The sequence below is a fragment of the Molothrus aeneus genome, chromosome 12 (genome assembly GCF_037042795.1).
Source record: "Molothrus aeneus isolate 106 chromosome 12, BPBGC_Maene_1.0, whole genome shotgun sequence".
Taxonomy (NCBI): domain Eukaryota; kingdom Metazoa; phylum Chordata; class Aves; order Passeriformes; family Icteridae; genus Molothrus; species Molothrus aeneus.
The window spans coordinates 9,498,248-9,516,883 of NC_089657.1; the positions used below are offsets into that span (position 1 = coordinate 9,498,248).

At 45.9% G+C, this 18,636-nt stretch overlaps 1 protein-coding gene across 1 annotated transcript in view; it reads right to left on the minus strand.

Moving 5' to 3' along the window:
- PLXNB1 (plexin B1) overlaps nucleotides 1-17,956 on the minus strand; it is a 77,237-nt gene extending 59,281 nt beyond the window's left edge. The window contains exon 1 of the mRNA XM_066558398.1: nucleotides 17,882-17,956. The gene's annotated coding sequence lies outside the window, so the exon portion shown is untranslated. The remainder of the gene's footprint in view (nucleotides 1-17,881) is intronic.
- Between the last annotated feature and the right edge of the window lie 680 nt (nucleotides 17,957-18,636).

Here is an 18,636-nt window from a genome sequence, read left to right on the forward strand (position 1 = left end):
ACGTGGCACATGGATACCTCCATCCACTTGTTTCTGTCTCCTGCAAAGAATAACTTTGCTGCACAGTAGTCAGTCCCTGTTCAACAGCTGCATCTCTCCCAGTACAGAGAAAGGAGCTGCAAACTGCAGTTTTATTGGGAAGAGCCCCAAGCCCTGCAAAGGCAAATTCTCATTACCTCCAGGGCAAGACGAGAAGTTGCTTTCCCAAGAGCATGTGCTACCATGTCCAGCATCCCTCTTCCCCCGCTAGCACTATCCCAGTGCCTCATATCCCTAACAGCCATACTCTCTGCCTTCCTTTCCTACTCAAGGCAGCCTTTTAGGCTCCAAATTCAGCATACCTGTCTGGTAGTGTGCTTCAAATTCAGCCAGTGGGAGAGCAGGATTAAATAAATTCCTCTTATCTCTTCCTGCACTTGCAGGGTGATAAGGGAAGGAAGAGCTGCACAGTTCCCACCTGGCAGACAATGTGTATTCAGTGAGAAACTCATCAACTTTGTTTGGCTCACAGAGGTGATCCACAAAGGGTTTCTTTTATTATTGTTATTGTTTGGGCTTTCAGGGTGTTTGTTTTTACAAACTCTGAAACAGCACAAAACAAAACCATGAAAAGATACCGTTTTTTTAAAAGAGAAACGGAAGGACCTTAACTATTCCTAAAGCCACCTTCATCACAAACTAAAACAAGTCTTAAAAACACTCTTCCAGGGGCATAGGTTGTCAAAAATGACAAGTAATCACAGTCAATGCCATTTTATCACAATCTCTGCCAGATGACACACTATGTATGGATTTCCCCTTATGACGCATTTATAGCACTTTGTAAAGTCTCTCCTGCACATCTACATCAGTAAGTGTCTCCTCCACAACCTGCAACTACAAAACAAGTACATTGAAAAGATTATTACACTGAGCACCCATAAGTTAGCAAGCTCTGGAACTCTGGTTACCCCTTGTGCAAATGAAACACAAAACACTCCCTAACCATGCTCACACACACTGCTCTGCTGTGGGAATGCCAGCTCGTCCAGCATTGCCCCCCTGCTCTGACAGAAGGATCTCTAAACGCAAAGCTTAATAGAAACAGTTAATATCCTGAGTGTGGCTCTGAGCCATCTGAGCTCTGTGTGTAATATAATCAGGTTCATAATGCCCAGAATAGCACTCTGGAGTCCTAACACAGACTAAGACCTCACTGTATTAAGTGTTGTGTGGATAGTTGCAGTGGTGCTGTTTTCTCTTCTGTAAAATTACTGAGCACCATATACAGGAACCAACCATAACCCATATTTTACAGAAGCTGGGACACAGGAGAGCAATGTACACTTTTCAAATGTCTTTTTTTGGCAGCTAAATCAAGTTAGTATTTTCACAGACACACTGAGGGAGGGAGGGAGGGAAGGGAACACTGAGGTTACTCTCTCTCCAGAGCAGACAGGCAAAAGCCTAGTTCAGCCAAAGCTCACTGAGGCTCTTTATGTTCCTGTTCAGTGACAGAGGTCACTTGTCGAAGCCTGAACCAGATCTGGTACAGGGCTGCCTGCTAAGCATGCTGGCAAAAGGATCTGAGCCATACCCTTCTCTGCAGTTGTTTGTGTTTCTTCAGGAACACCAAAGACCTGGAGTCTGTCCCAACACTGCTTGCACTGCCTTTGCTAAAAACACGCCTTTTAGCTCCAAAGTAAAATTTGTCTTGAATTCTTTGTGCTCTGAAGAAAGAAATCCCATACACAGGATCCACGAAGAAATCAATTGCATGTGTTTGCAAAATCATTTCACTTATGCAAATTCTAATTTTCAGCACAGATTCCAGGTTAGATAAATACAGGTTAGATCCATGTTTGAGCTGATTACCCTTTGATGCTCTTTAGGATCACATTGCACAGCAGGTACTGCTCATACTTCCAAAGCATCCAGAAGTCACAGCTCTTCAATTCATTGATTTTTATGAAGCACCAGGTCATGCTTTCTGGCCTTCAGCTGATCACAGTTCATGAGCCTTCTACACATTTTGGGCTAAGAAACTGTATGTGTTTGAAGTGAATAGAGACTAGATGCCTTTTGGCAAGATGCCTGAGGCAAAGCCTCAACAGAGAAATCCACCTTTTCCCAGGCTGATATAAATGGACAGGCATCCCCTTGCTTCAACTTTTATTCCCTATTTGTGAACTGGCTATGAAGAAGGACGTTCTCCTCTCACCTAAAAAAATCTGTGGTTTTAGCACTGCTTTGCCTTTTTTTCTGCTGCGTGTTTGTCCCCAGAGAAGAGGAGCCCCATCAGCCCCATGCAGTGTCTGATCAGAGCCCATCCTGCCCTGGCAGCATGTTCTCCTGAGCTAAACAGAACAGGTGGGGAGGCAGGAAGACGAACTTCCACAAAGCTGTTTCTTAAACCAGATTTACAGGGATACAGTGAAACAGAGGAAGGGTCAGGGAAGACTGAACACATTTGTAGCTAACCAGCAAGACTGCAAGCAGAGACCCTGACCTAAAACAGATTTTCTGGAAGAAACACCAAATCCAACAATCACTTGCAGCCCAGCTGGGAGCTACCACTGCCTCCACTCTGGCTGTACCACTGCAATGCCATCACAACCACAGCACCATCTTTCCCACTGAAGTACCTGTTCCTCTACAGGAGGTCATAAAAACTACGTCAACTTTTGCATGCCATGAATGATGAAGATCTGAAAGTCTGGGTTTTGGCATCTACAGTAACTACTGTGAAAATGCTACAGGAGATTTTTGCCAGAAGAGTGAAAAGAGCTTTCCAACTTAACAAAAAAGATAACGTGTACATAGGCAACCCAGTGCAGAACTGCAGGGACAGCAAAAATGGAAGTCCCACTGCTATGGTGAACATTCCTGAAGCTGTCAGTGTGGGAAGGAGGAGAAAGCTGGTTGCTGCTTTACCTGTAGTCACTCAGGAGACAAGCCATCAAGATCTACAGAAATTATGATTATTTTCTGAAATAATAGATGCAGTTTCTGGGAGAAAGATTTTTCATAGGGATGTTTTTGACTATTGGTTGAATAACTTCTTTGTTGCAGACTACAGATAAAAAAAAAAGACCCTTCTTGCTATTGCTTTGTCATTCAAGACATTGTCATTGTCACCTTTCAGATGTGTAAGTATAAGAGACAGCAGCAGCTGAGCTGTAGTAATTAGGAGGGAGAGATGTGCAGACCTTGTCTCACATCTTCCTGTTAAGATGCAGTTTACACTTTGGCAGGTTTAACAGTCCCCAGTGAAAATAAGCCATCTGCATCTGCTCCAGCACACCATCCTCATTTCTGAACCCTTCAAGCAGTTCTGGAAAAATCAGCATTGCCTCCCTGCTTTTTTCAGGCCTAAATGCAGTCACAAACCCATTAATTCTCTTACAGTAATGCAGGAACACTGGCTCTAGACCTGTTCACAAAGAATCTACTTAAAAAAAAACACATTTCCCATTTTATTCAGGCATCTACTGAGTTCCAAGTTTCGCTGCTTTCTGTACTTGCAGCAGGGAAGCCAAGAGGGACGCAAGCAACCTCATTCAATTCTATTCACAAGCACCCTTCCCTGGGAAAGCCAATAACTTTCAGAGGGTCTCTGCAGACTTTGCTCCACTGCTTTGCACACTGGAGAATGGCTGGTTGGTAATCCTCTTTTCACTCAGTGAGCACAGACCCAAAGGTTTTCATTCCTGTGAGCTCAGAAATTTCCATTTCCATTTGAGAGAGACATTTTCCTGGCAGTTCTCAAAAGATGCATTTGTAAAATAGGGAAACAACCTCAAGGAATGCTAAAGCAAAGGAATAAAGCTGTACGTGGACAGCCTTTCTACCTCAGCCAGGAAAGGAAATTCCTTCTCAGCACCAATGCCCCATAAACACAACCTATTCTGCAACTACCAAATACTTGATCAAAACAAAGTGACCAGCTGACCACCCTACCCTGTACAAACACCAAACATTTTCAGATCACCTAGGGCAACAGCCTCCAAAATCTCAAGTGAAAGTCCAGAAATGTGCATTTGTGTGTGCATACAATACAAGCAAAGAAAAGGGGTGCACATCAGATGGCTGCAACACATTAGAGAGGTGAAGGTGTTCTGCTGAACTCACTACAGGAAGACATGCTCGCATCAGTGGTTTTTAAACTTGTAGTGCATAGACTTTTGCTGTCTCCAAAGGTAACTAAAAAGCCAAATCCATTGTTGTATCCATACTGTAAAATGTTTAGAAGTTTCCAAATCCAAAGAGGTTGAAACTTGCTTCTTCCAAGAAGGAAAGATTTACGTGACCCAAAGCCAAGTCCCAGAAAAAAGCCCTAGTCAGTGGCTCAGGAATGCCAGCTTTTAACACTGACCAAATGCATACAAACCCTCTGGTAGGGCAATTCACAGTATCATCTCCCACAAAGACTCACTTAAAGTTGCAGCTATCATTCATTGCCTTACTTCTGTGCCAGGGAAACCTAAGTGAGTCTCACTTTGACACCCTCCAAAGTAGTCAGCCGAGTGAGCTATTTCCCTGCCTTGCTTTAGGGGATTCCTGCTTGGTGTTTCTGTAGAGAGGAACAAGAAGGCTTCACACTGCAACAGGCAGGATCCCCTCCATCACTCCCAGCTCCTTAGCAAAGGCATTCCTGAGGTGCACTGTGCCCTAACAAATCAACAAAAGCACTCCAGGTTTCCTGGCAGCTGGAAACTGGAATTCTGCAGTGAAGGCAAACACCTCTCCAGCTAAAGCAAACACAGCCAGGGAGCCCCTGCTGAGCACCACAGCTACTGTCAAAAGAGGGACAGAGGGAGAAGGTGGGATCATGAGCCATCTGACTGACAAAGGGCAACCCAACATAGACAGGAGATGGTCATAAGCCCAGCCCTGACACAGGCATTCCTCTATGCAGGCATGTGCTTGCCAAAATGGTTTAGCAGAATAAACCCACAAAGCTTCATTTTCAGAGCAATGACCATCTTGCCCTGATACAGATGGTACTTTTGCCTTTAAGAGCATTTATTTTAATGTTTAGAGGATCCATGTAAAAGATCCTGCAAAAACACAGAACAAAAATAGCCTAGTCTTAAACAGCTTAAAACTTAACTCTAAAATAAACGGAGACAAAGGGAACAGCAGTGATCAGTGTGAGCAGCACTCAGCTCAGCAGAACAAGACGACTCCTGTTTCCAGGGGTAAAGAAAGGCATTTGGGTTTTTTTCTTTTTAAACTATATAACAGAAAAAACCTGATGAAAGATTTGAGAGAAGAATTATTAGGTGGGTTGGAATACATTTATGGGCCAACCACCTCTCAAAGAGAAACCAAACCAGCATTTTTCAAAAGCAGCACAAGGAAACAACAGAGGGTAATGTTACCAGACAAACAGCAGCAAGAGCCCAGTTTCCAACACTAATATTTGCTAGATTGCATACAAAAAACTAGATGGGCTGCCTCAGTACCTCGTTTTCAGTTGCACTTGGTGAGTAAGGGAGAGGAGAAACCAAGCAGGGCTGAAATAGTGACAGCAAAAGCAAGAGAGCTGCCTGCCTCAAATGCTCTTACAACAGGCACAAGCCCATCAATACCATAAAATATCTCTCATTCAATAAAACAAAGGCATCTTCCTCAGATGCACCCTGAGAGCTGGAACAAATACCCAGATTTTACCATCTCCCCCTCCTGATGGTTATGCTCTCCCACAGGGAGTTTCCTGGTAACACTTTCAGTGCATGGATGGGAGGCAGCAGAGGGTAAGTGTGAACAAATTTACTCATGTCAGACCCGATCTGGAATGCAAATCCGTCTTCAGCTTCCATGGCATCATCTGGAGCCCTCACTGAGACCACTGTAAGGCACACTTTCCTTCCCACTCCCTTGAAGAAGCACCAGATACCAGTCCACAGGCAAATACTGCCTTTAGGGTAAATCCTGGTCTACCTACACGAGGTTAATTGAGACACAGAGATGCCAGGCAGCTGACAGTGCACAGCAATGGTGCAAAGCCAGCAGCCCCATCAGCAGGTGAGTGCCAGGAGCTCCCACAGCACAAATCATCCACCCCCAGCCTGAGGGAGATCCAGCTGGCAGAGTTTGGCTCTGTTTGGGAAGACCCTGAGTGGCACTTAAAACCCTGAGTCTCAGGAAAGAAAGAACAGCTGAATGTGCAGGGTGAAGGACTCCTACATATGTATAGTGGAGAGACACACACAAAGGAGGGCGGGAGGTGGCTGGGAAGAGTGACAGCAAGACTTGTCTCTGAGCCTTGTGCTTATTTTGACCTTTCAGTTAAAGATTCTCCAAAAAGGCACTGCTCAGCCCCAAGCCTGATTAGATGTCTTGGGAAAAACAGAGCACAAAGCATCACACATGAATGAGCACAGAGCCATAACACGATCTTGATATTCCCACCCATCCATATGGCCAAAAAAAGCCACGTTCTTCAATGCAAACATTGGCAGCAGCAATATGAAACGAATGTGTTAATTAGCAGATTTTGCAATCCAGCACACAGCAGAGACTGCTGATGGTGGCTATTATATAGTCAATCAGAAGTGAAACAGAACAAGTACCACGTTACTTAAACCATTCACAACAAGGTTAATAATTTGCTAATTGCATATTTCTGGCCTGAGCAGACCAAGGTCTGTTTTTCAAGCTTCTTTTCTCAAAGGTATTTTGAAATGTATTTAGTAGGGCAAGCTCTCCATCACTTCCAACTCTTCTCTTTGTTAACATTCAGTCTCAACTTGAATGTTTAGCTTAAATTCAAGAAAGGCTACTGCCTTGCTTTACAGAGCATCAAACTAAATGAGCTCAATGATTTCCAAGCCTTGTGAAGTTCTTTCATTTTCAGCCTGTAAACAATCACAAGTTATTCTGAAACAATCAGAGGCTAAATTACAACATTCATCAGATTTACTTCTTGTATAGGATTTTCACATTGAATGCAGGAGAAGATTATGAAACTGAATTACTTAAATGCCACTGGAATTTAACATAATTCCTTAGAGTACATGGGTTTACACACTAAATGCTTAATAAAACTCTACTCTCCTAAAAAGTTTAATCAATAAAATAAATACTGCAAGACAGGTAAGATGCACCATTACACTGATATTTCTAAGAAATATAAAAAATATAAAGAAGATTTCATTTTCATGAGATATTTGAAGTACAAACCTCAAGCTGACATTCCTGTCATGAACAATATTCTTTGCATCCAGGATGTACCACTTATGGTGCATAAAACATCTAGACATAAACAAAGTTTGGAAGGAAAAGAACAGGGATGAAGAACATGACTGAATTGGTCTTGGGGTTATTTCTAAAGCACAGAAAAACAGAAATCAATTGCACCAGGACTAGTCAGTCACATAATTTAAGGTACAGCCGCTCTGATTTCCTGCCTAACACACAGGCACTGTTCCATTTTATCCACTCACACCTCCATAAAGCCCATTAAGTGGTTCTGTGAAATGCAGTGGTTTATGGCATCCAGACTAAAGGCCTTTGGAGGTCAAAATCTAAGTTCACTACTCTGCTAGTAGTTTGCTACAATGGCTCCATCATTCTTTCTGGCAGCGAGGCCAGACTAATTTCTTATTTGTTTGCCTTCTGCCTTGAGCCATTAATTCCTTCTCTGCTGGATTAAAGAGGAGCTCCTCAGAGTCAATTATGCACATGTTTTAACCAACTCACCTCTCAATAGCTTTTTTGGCAATCAACAGATTGGTCCTGTCAGTGTCTCAGTACAAGGCATCTTTTCTTGAGTCCTTGAACAGCTTTTTACTTTTTTTGTTTGGTTGGGTTTTTTTTTAAATATCAATTTTTTTGTCCTCCCCCCACCTCTTTCCCCTTCTTCAGGGTCACTGCTTTGGTGAGGCACAACCAGTGAAAAATCAGCATCTCTGGCACACAGAAGTCCAAACTTGCCCGTATCAGATGGATGCAATTTCACTGGACTCATTTTACAGCATAACTGAGGAGCTACAGAAATCAGGCTGCTAAGATGGTATCAATTCACTTACAGTCAATTATCTGACTGTACTGAGGGTAAGGAGCTTGTATCTTTCTTAATCACCATTTAATCATTTCTCCAAAACCTCTAAGGTAAACTTCACTACCTCCCCCATTCTGCCAAAGATTTACATACTATTCAGAATATTCAAGCAAGAAAATCCCAACATTCCCGTCATTTCTAGCCATGGTTTTGAATTTGTCCTCAGCATGGCCTGCTTCTCTGCTGAATCAACATAAGCAGTGGCTTTAGACTTATTTTCAGAATACTGATGAACTATTGAACAGCAGAGTACACTACTGATGCTTGCTGAAGTCACCTGCTAGGAATACCACTTTCTGAATTGCACCCAGTAATCCATGATTTCAGAAGCATCAGCCTTTTATTTTAATTAAATAATTATGAGGTATGCTGTTGCTGTTGGCACGGATCAATTATTCATACCATTCTATGACTCTAAGTCAAACATCCAAGAAACACATGAACAGTCACCTGCTGCCATGTTCCTTTCCAGCAGCACTTTCTTACTATTAACACAATTCATCCCTTCAGAGGGATATACACCTCTGAAGTATGCACCAAAATTATAACTCAAACCTCCCCAAAGACCTGACTAATTCAAGATGACTGCATGGAAAGCATGAATCCCTTGTAGGCCTTAACCAGGCACTCCATATCACAAGGACTGGTACCTTGCTCTACTTCTGTTCTAGCAGCAGGCCCATTGAACTTCCACCTCTAACCAGATTTCCATTGTGTGGCACTTCTCATTTTGTGTTACTTCTCATTTGGTGTTGTACAATAAACCCACACCTAAGTTTGCAAGGAGCACAAGGCAGAGAGCTTATGCTCTGTGTACAGGCAGGAGCACAGGCAACCCTGGGTGTGGGTCAGTGTGACAGCTGGAAGGGCTCTGTCTGTCACACCACTAGGAAGAAAATAATTCCAAGGCAATAGTAGAATGAAACATGTGCCTTTTACCAGTCCTTACCGTGGCATTTTCAAAGCAAGAAATTTATTTCCCATTGTGAGCCCCCTGGCCCAGTTACCTGGGAACACCAATACCTGGCTGTCTGTCAGGGACAAGATCACCAAGACAGCTCCAAGTAGTAGGAACAAGCAGCCTATGGAAAACTGGTTTCAGGGAAGGCTACCCATCAGTTTGAACAGCAGAAAGTCTGCTCATATTTATGCATGACTGCTCAAGTGAACTGCATGACTGCTTTTGTTGATCTGCTCGCAGCGATCCATTCTTTCAGTAGGAACACCAGGAGGAATCCACGCTGGGACTGGGCAAGGGAAAAAAAAACACCCCGTGGACATACTGAATGGGACAGAAAATTCCCCTACAATTTCTGTAAGTTCATGTCCAGCAATGCCCTGCATTGACTTTTCCAGCAGCTTTTTGGGACACCTCCACACATCAAAGCCCAAGCCACACCACAGTAATCATTTTCACTAAACCTACTTTAGAAATTGATTAAAAAATTGATTTTTTTCATAGCTTAGATAGATACAAAGTGACCTTTCCATCCCACAAAAAACCAAAGGGAATTAACACATGTAGACATTCTTCACTTAAAAGGGAGTGTTTTGTTTTCTTAGAGGGAAAGTCCTGCAACACTTTATTTTTTATTGCAGCTCTCAAAAGATCCATTCTCCTTCCTCCACTTGGGCTTTTCACCTTTCTGTCCAAATCAGGCCAAAGGCACAAGACTTCTCAGAGCATACACAGAAAAGCAGCCTGAAGATAAACACAAATCTTCCTATAGGTCACCAAGACATCAGTACTATTTTGTCAGCTAACAGTTCTATTTCAGTCTGTGAAGCAGCAACACAGAGGACAGTTCCCAGTAGAGATAAGAGTTTTACACGCACAAAAAGTTTTATTTTTCTCTATACAGAAAAGAGGTTTTTGAGATGTATTTTTCATTACTGAGGAATAACAAGGATGGGCCATGTGTTTATATGTTTGAGACCATTTCCCTTGTGAATCACTGCATACATAAAATTTCTACCTGCTTAAAATAAACACGTGTTTTGGGCAAAGTTCCTTCATTAGCACCTTGTGCCTTCTGATACTTTCTACATGGTGCACTTGGGGATGCAGATTACAATCCTAGAGCTGAACAGCCAGGTGTAATTTGTGTTTTGATGATCAAACAGGCTCTGGCAGCCTGCAGGACACACAGTGTCTGTAATTGTCACTGTAGCACCCGTTAGGATCTCACTGTGCTGGCAGCACTGGGAGGAAGGGAAACAGATGCATACCCCAATGGCTTTCAAACACTCAGGGAAAGATGAAACCACAGAACCGGGAGTGCAGGTCATTCTCCTGTAACAGCTTTGCTCAGTGCAAAGCAGCATCCCAGCAGCATCCTGGGACTTGCATGTGGATGCTAAACACCTGCACCAGGCACAGACACAAGCCTTTGATCAGCAAGAGAATGCCAAAATCCAAAAGTACTTAAACAGAAATGTTCTTGGGACTGTGTGAGCAGCACCAGCACACAAATTCCTCCCATCCCTGTCACCCACTGGAGGGTAAACACTATTCAGATGTTATTTGTCTGTAGCTAATGAGTTTGGCATTCATAGGTCCATGGCAAGAGCTCTGCTACAGCAGGTCTGTGATGGTTGGATGCTGTAGGATGTATTTGGATGGCTGGATCCAAAATAACACTGTTATGTGATATGTCCATCAGCTTGCCCACTCTTTCCACTCTTCACAATCCTTATTCACAGAGTTCAAGAGAGACAGCTCTCCACAGTGGTGGAGCCTAGTTAAGCATTGTGAACAGTGGCCATTATCAGTACAGGTCATTAAGGAAAGCCTCATGATGCCACCACTCTGTACAGACAGGCATCAGACCCACAATGAAACAGAACAATTCCTTGCAAGACCATCGATGGCAGGGGACTGCCTGTGTTCTATGCCCAGAAAATGCATTCACAAAGCTCAAGTATCCACAACAGTACTGCCACTACAACATACAGGAATAACTAAAAAACATAATTAGCAAGAAAGCATGATTGTCAGAAGCCTTTATATTAGTGGCACTCTGCTGAGCTTGTTACTGAGGCTACTGACACAGGCTTTCACCTCCCCTGCAGACCAGTTCAGTGTGGAGAAGGACGGGGCCATGGTGACTTGGGCACTGTGAGGACAGAGACTTGACTGTCCCAAGCCCAGAGAAAGCAAAACAGGCTAAATGGCTCTTTCATCTGGTCCTGTGCAGCTGCTTATATGGCCACAATGCCAGCAGCACAGTCCCTACTGCCCATCTGTGCTGCTGTGGGAGGTCATCCTGCAGGTACCTGCCCTCTGGACAGCACAGAGAGCAAGAGCAGCATTTGTATGGCAGCTGCTCTACCCCACCACTCCCTTTTCTTTAGCTCTGCATCATCTCAGCAGTGCTGGGCACAAAGCACAAGCAGACACTGCAGCTCTGGGGCTGCAGCTGCCTGTGACTGAGGCCAAGGAGCTCAGCACATCGAGTCACTCCGGGATGGCAGTGCCGCAGGGGCTGCTCTGCCTTCCTGCCAATTCCAATTCTGCCTATGCTGCCAAGAGAACAAGCTGGTAGCAATCACCCAGGGCCATTCTGAAATTGCACATGCACCTCTGTTGGCTGTCACACATCTGGAGAACAGTTTCTGGTTACAAATCCCCATAAGAGAGGAAAAAATTTAGATCAAAGGAGGAAATAAACAGTACGAGTCAGTGTTACCCGTTAGAGCCACAGCAGTGCCTCAGAAGGCACAGTCACACAAGGGAACCACACCTCTCCATCACAGCCATGAGAAAGCTGCACTGCCACGCAGGACAAACAGCAAAAAGCCCTTGCAATCTTTGTCTTAAATCTCTCTCAAGTATCAGATTGACATGAAATTCAATTCAAAATACGTTTAAGGATCAGAACATAAATTCACAAATGCTGTAGTCTCCCCAGGTACTTCAGCCTTTCTGCAGCCTCATTTCATCAATTTCTATCAAAATGCTGAAATGATCTGGCAAATAAAGCAAGCCCCTGGTTAGTACTTCTCCATTTCCCACAGTGGCACACAGAAATCTCATGCAATTAATTCAGTTGCAGATCGGCTTTACCATTCTCTGGGGTGGAATCATTCAGTAGCAGACTGCAATCTCTATGCAAAAAGTCAAGCAGGAAGCAAATAAAGATCAAAATATTGATGTCAGTGCAATTCAAAAGTCCAGGAACTGCTTCTGCACTTGAGATCTCTAGCACATACAACTTTTGGCTACACTAGAAGTAGGAGACAGTAGAAGACAGGTGAGAAGAGCTTATGACTCTGGTGTGTGGAAGACAGCAAACAGATGATCAAAATTCTCATCATGTGTTACCAAAATGCTCTCACATATGATAATTTCATAATTCACTAACACAGTCGCTCTCTCCAGCATTTTAAGAAGGTTCAATGTAAAAAAATCTTGGGATCAAGGCTGAAAGTACTAAAGAGAGAGTTGCTTCAGGACCATTAACTAACTCCAAGCTGTCCAAAACCCTACAACAGCCTCAGTGAGGACATTATTTCTGACAAAGCCTGGTCTGGCAGGACCATCTCTGAACCCATGGTTCCTCTGCTTCAAATATTTTTTGTCTGAAGGACTTCCAGCTGAGCAGACCACTCAGCAGGCAATGCCAGGAGCATTTTCTCAAGCATTTGCTTGGCCAGCTGTCCACAGAGATTGGCATTTCTTTATGGAAACTAGAGAACCCAAAAATTCTGCAGTGTTTCACACAGGAGGATGAGCGCATGGGCACTTGTAAGCACAGAGATTTCAAGAGCACACAACCTCCTGGAGTCAGGATAAGAGGGGGGGAGACAGGTGGCACTCCAATCCTTAATGTAACTCCACACAAAGAGCAGGGAAGCCACTTAACCAAATTGGGAAATGGTGCAGTGCAGGAAAGCTAAAAAAGCAGAGATTGAAACAAAAATTATTTTGAAATTACATACATGGGCAGAAACCCTCAGCTGAAAACACTACTTCTATGTAGTAATTTTGAGAATTATTATAACAGGGTAAGATGTCAAACATACCCATTCTATTTATAGAATGACATGCAATTTAGTCAGAAAACAAGTTTCATCAACATAAATGCTTGAACACAATCAGCTTCCTCCACCTGCACAGTTCCAGGCACAGCCCCCCTCCTGTCACAGCAGAGCTGCAGGGAAGGGTGGGACACAAGGACTGCATTCTCCCTGGAGTAACTTCAGCAGCAGGATGAACCCCATCATTGAGACTCAATGCCACATTATGCTGAGATAAGCTGACACACATGTTTTTTTTCACTGAAACCCAGAAGCACTGCCTTTAATTTCAGAATTAAGGAAAAGTGCAAAGAGAGGGAGAATGGTGATGACTTGAAATTGTCTGCACCTGCAGATACAAAGGAACAGCAAACCATTTAGTCAATACCTTACAGCTGTGTATCCCAAAGGCTCACCACAGATTCTGTGTGGGTATCTGGAGCAAGTGGTGACACAATTCCCGAATTCCAGTTCCCAGTACAGAACCAGCCTAGCTAAACCACCACCAGAAGCAAAGATCAGTCCCCTTACAGCCTGTGACACAGGGACAAGAGACTTCCCACATGAGATAGACCAGGAATAGATACAAGTAGCAAGATAAAATTACAGCGTTCAGATACTTCAAAAAGGGAAATGAATTATCATTTTCTAAAAGGGAGTAGCTATGAAGTTGCAAGAATTTTGAGAGCAGCAGCGCCGGTGCAGAGCAGAGGCTGGGGAAACTCAACAGTTCCAGGCTGTTCCACAGTTAAACTTCAGAGCCAAAAGCAAAGCAAAATCTCACCTGTTTACCAGGCACAAAAGTGATCCCAACAGTATTTGCAGTTTTTACACTGCAAGTACATCACTAAAGTTCCCATTCAATTAAAGTCTGGCATCTGAAAATTTCCTTAGGATCTGTTTCATTAGAAGATTCATTTCACATTTTGATCAACATCTAAAATGAGATCATGCCACCACAAATTTCTTTTCTGCTTTCTTTTCCCCTCTTTTTCTTTCTTGAGATTGGGAGGCAGGACTTGAAAGTGAAGGTGTAAAATTAAATTCAGGATATTAGAAACTACTTAAAAATTGATTTAATAACAAAACAAAACTAAAGAACCAAACAAAAAAAAGTCAAAAAATCCAAAACAAAACAAACCAACAACAAAAAAAATTACCTAAACTGAAACCATTTGTTTCTTTCTTTTTCTTTCCCTCACAAGCATTGGGAGGCAGCACTTACTTCTCATTAATGAAAAGAATACCAAAATTGTTTCCTGGAACCTCAGAATAGCTCAGATGTCTTAGTTAGTACTTGGCTGAAAAAAAATTATTAGCAGTGAAAACAAGTCCTCAGCATTTATTACTTCAGCAGTTGGGGAGAGGAGGCAGAGCCTTAGAGAGCTCATACCAAAGCACTGTGGTTCTCCCATTAGTCAGGGCTGCATGTTGGTACAGGTTGGAACATCCTCCTTTGTGTTTTTGCACCTTTGCAGCTCTGCAAGTCTGAGCTCCAGCAACTACAACCCTGGCCAGTTTATTAAGCAGGGGAGCATCTCAGTTATCATTGTGGCAAACCACAGCACGCAGGCTGATTCTTCACGGTGCAGAGAAAAATGCAGGTAGCAAAACCCCCTCCATGCTGATTTTAGAGAGTCTCCCAGATTCAGTGTGCCACCAGGAAAGGTCCTTTGGCTTTCACCACTGTGTTGGAGTAAAGACAGTGCAACACATGAGTTTACTGTTTCCCAATTAAATTAAGCATCTCCTCTGCCTCCCAGAACAGCAGTATCATCACAGTCACGAGACTGTGCACGTGCTCCCACTGCCTCAGTCACTTGTTTCTGAAAAACACATGCAAGAATTTATAGGAATTGTCTTCCAGCACTGAGAAGAAACCAGACAAAGCTCAAATAATGATCAATATGAATCTTCTCTAAAGACATCATCACAACCATCAGGTCATCAAAGACGCCTCCAGTAACAGGACAGGGAAAATGATACCAGCACAACGAAAGAGCAGCTGGCACATTCCCATAAAGGCAAAAGCAGCCCTCCTGTGGTTTTCATGAACAGCAGAAGATGAATCCTTTCAGATACAGTAATCCTGCAATCAGATACTCACAAGAACCACAAATAAATGCAAATCAAATCCAGGGCTTTAACAGATTATAGGGAATGCAAAGGAGAGTCAGTAGAATACACCAGATCCCAGCACACAGAGCACACAGACATTTCACTGAAGATCCAGGTGAGCAAAAAGGGCACCAGTCCAAGCCCTGCTTCCTGAAACTAGCTTGTATCTAGAGGGCTAATTCTTACAAGGAAGCAGGCAGGCTCATGCCTCCTCTGACTGCTACCACCCTGCACAGTCTCCAAGCTGGGATGAATCAAAGTCCTATCATCTTCCTCCAAGATGCCCTTATGCAAGATTGGGAGGGTTCAGCTCAGAACTTGGCTACAACAAACAATTTGAAGTTTCAAGAGAAAAAAAAATAAAACAACAGCTACAAACGAAAACAGAACAGACGGAGAGGCTGTCAGTGAGGAGAAGAAACTGATGTCCTTGAGTTTGCTTTGACAGGCAGCAGGAAGGACTGAGACAGAGAAGAAGACGACAGAAGAGAAATAATGTACACTACCCAATTCAGCAGTAAAGCTTTTACCAGAAGAAAAATCTCAAGCATTTCTGGGGAGTGGCTGCTTCATCTTCTTCTGAAGTTGTCCTTGTCTGTTGCTTTCCCTCTCCAGCTGACACTGAAATTTACACTGAAAAAGATACCATGCTTCTCTGTACCCATCACTGCTGGCTACAGGAACACTCCAGAAAGCAAACAGCAACAGTGGAAGACAGAAAGTGCCATTACTTTTGTCTTCTGTTGGACAGGGCTGGATAGCACACACCCCACACAAGCAACCTGGGTGGGTGCTTTTTCCTTCAGAGCACACCCAACATACAACTGGCACTGCTTAATTTGGCAGGCAGCCTCTCTCCAGGCTCACGGGGCCACCTTCGGCGGCAACAGATACTTTTCAGGCTGGTTTAGTCCTTGCAGGCTCTGCTGGCATTGCCAGGAAAGCCCAGGCGTGCCAGCAGCAGCAACACTCCAGCAACAACCGCGCTTCACACAAAGACTGGCACTGAAGGGAACAGCTCTGCACACTCATTACAGCCTCTGTCAGCCATTCCCTCTGCCCTTATATGGGAACATCCCGTGGCCCCGCTGGGAATATGATGCTGTTGGTGGACATGAAAGGTAAGGCAATACCTGAGCTGTCAGCAGGCGAGGGCAGAATTTCTCTGTTCTGAAAAGCAAGCAGAGTCTTGGAGCCTGAACTCTTTACAGCACTCACATGGGAGAAAGTAGAGATTTAAAGTGTCAACTGCTGACAGTCTGCACCCACCTTTCTCAAGAGTTATGCTGGTGATTTTAATCTTATTAAATATTGTTAATCGTATTACTAACCTAACTCTTTTCACATGTTAGGAAGAAACTTAAGGCGAAAATTCCATATATGACCACGCTATAGTAAATGCTTTCTGGCCAAATCTCAGTTCAGGGCAAGTCCCTGGCTTGCAGATTCCAGTTAAGTTGCACACAGGTGTGGATGTGCATAGAAATAGTCTGCTCAGCACCAAACTGCCTACAAGTCACCTTCCCTGCCAGATTCTTCTCAATCCCTAACTTGTTTGCTTTCTTCTCCTGTGATTCTGCTAGGCATTGCTGGCCTCTCAAAGTGACCCTATTAAAACCTGTGAAATTCCATGCCCCATTTGTAGCAAGGGGAAACACCAATTTCCCCATTACAATGCAAAACCACGTAGCACAACATCGCAGTGCATCAGCCTCCCCCTGAATCAGGGTGAATGCTTCCATCACTGGCTTAGCCCCCTGACGTCACACAGACACATCATTAATAAAAGTCATCGATTTCTGCATTTCATACACAAGGCAGAACACTTCTGTGATCCCTGTTCAAAAAGTGAGGTCACAAATGAGCAGATCACATTCAGCCTCACACAGAATAGAGCACATGTTTAAGTAAAATACTGACCCCGCTGTTTTACAACACTCAGGGTTGTAAGCCCCTTCCTCTTTGTAACCAGAGCAGCACTCCAGATACTCTCCTAGGACTACTCCTGTTCCAGACTGCTGCCCTGAGATAAAGCAGCAGCCACAGAAAGTTTAGATTTAAGAAAATAAAGATCTCAAATTGCAACTCCTGGAACACAAAACACACCTGCTCAGAGGGGCCCAAACACTTGCTGCAAACTCTTTCAAAAGGAATGTGCTCAAGGTGGAGAACGAGATCTCCAGGCAGCAGGAACTGCCCGGTCAGGGCGCTCCGCGGAGCGGGGCCAGGGCCGGGCAGCTCCTCCAGCGCGGCCGCACGGGCAGCCCGACCCTCGCCGCGCCGCCGCCTCCCACCGAGCCGTGCCCTGGTCTCGGGGGGCTCGCCCGGTCCCACCGCTCCCCGCTCCCGGTAGCGCTACCGCCGCCGGAGGGGCTCGCCAGCCCCGCCGCCCGCTCCTGCTGCTGCTCCGGGGCGCGGAGCCGCGGGGACCCCCGCCCTGCTCCCCGCAGAGCCAGCCGCGGGGGCGGCTCGGAGCGGGGTTTCCCGGCCCACCGGAGCCCCTCGCCCCGCCCGGGAGGCGCCGCCGCTCCGGAGGGGCCGCGCCCATCCCCCCACGCGCAGACAAAGCGCGGCCCCCGGGCGGCACCTGCCGCCGGCCGCTGACCCCCGGCAGCGCTTCCCCGCCCCGGGCCGGGCGCGGCGGCGGCAGCAGCCCGCGCTCCTCTCCCCGCGGCCCCGGTGCCCACCGCCCCTCACCTGCCGGGCGGCCGCCCCACTCCGCTCCCGCCGCCGCCGCCGAGCGCTGCCCGCACGGAGCCGCGGAGCGCCCGCCCCGCCCCTCTCCCCGCCGGCTGCTCCGCCCCCTGGCCGCGCTCCTCCAATAGCAGCCGTCCTCTCCCCTCGAGGCCCCGCCCCCAGATCGGCCCCGCCCCGCAGGATCCGGCTGCCCCCCTCCGGCACGAGGCCGGCGGCGAGATCCCATTGGCTGGCGCAGGGAGGGGGCGTGGCCAGCGGCCCCTCCGCGCCCCGGGCCGTGCCCGGGATCCCCATCCCGGGGGCCGGCGGCGGCCGAGGGCTCCTGCCGGTGAGCACGGCCAGCCAAGGGCTTCTGCCGCTGGGCACGGCGAGCTCCACCTGCACCGAGCGAGGCCCAGGCAGCGAGAGTGTTCTGCACGTTGCCGCCAAAACGAGCGGCGGCTGCCGGCCGGTCCGAGCGCACAGCGCTGCGCCAGAGGGGTCCGCGGCGCCGCTGATGAGAGCTGGGCTTAAAGCTGTGTATTTTGGAAGAAATCGCAGCGTTTATCTCCTCTCTGCGTTTGTAGCAATGTAACTTTGCAGTCAGGCTCGACCAGCCTTTGTGCTCGGCTCTCCCCGCCGGTGAGAGGTGCGGGGGAGTGGGGAGTGCAGCGGGCACGGGGCACAGGGAGCAGAACCTGACAGCGAACCCAGCTTGTCCCCCCTACACACACAGCACAGGCAGGCTTAGGCACAGCCCAGCTCCAGCTTGCAGC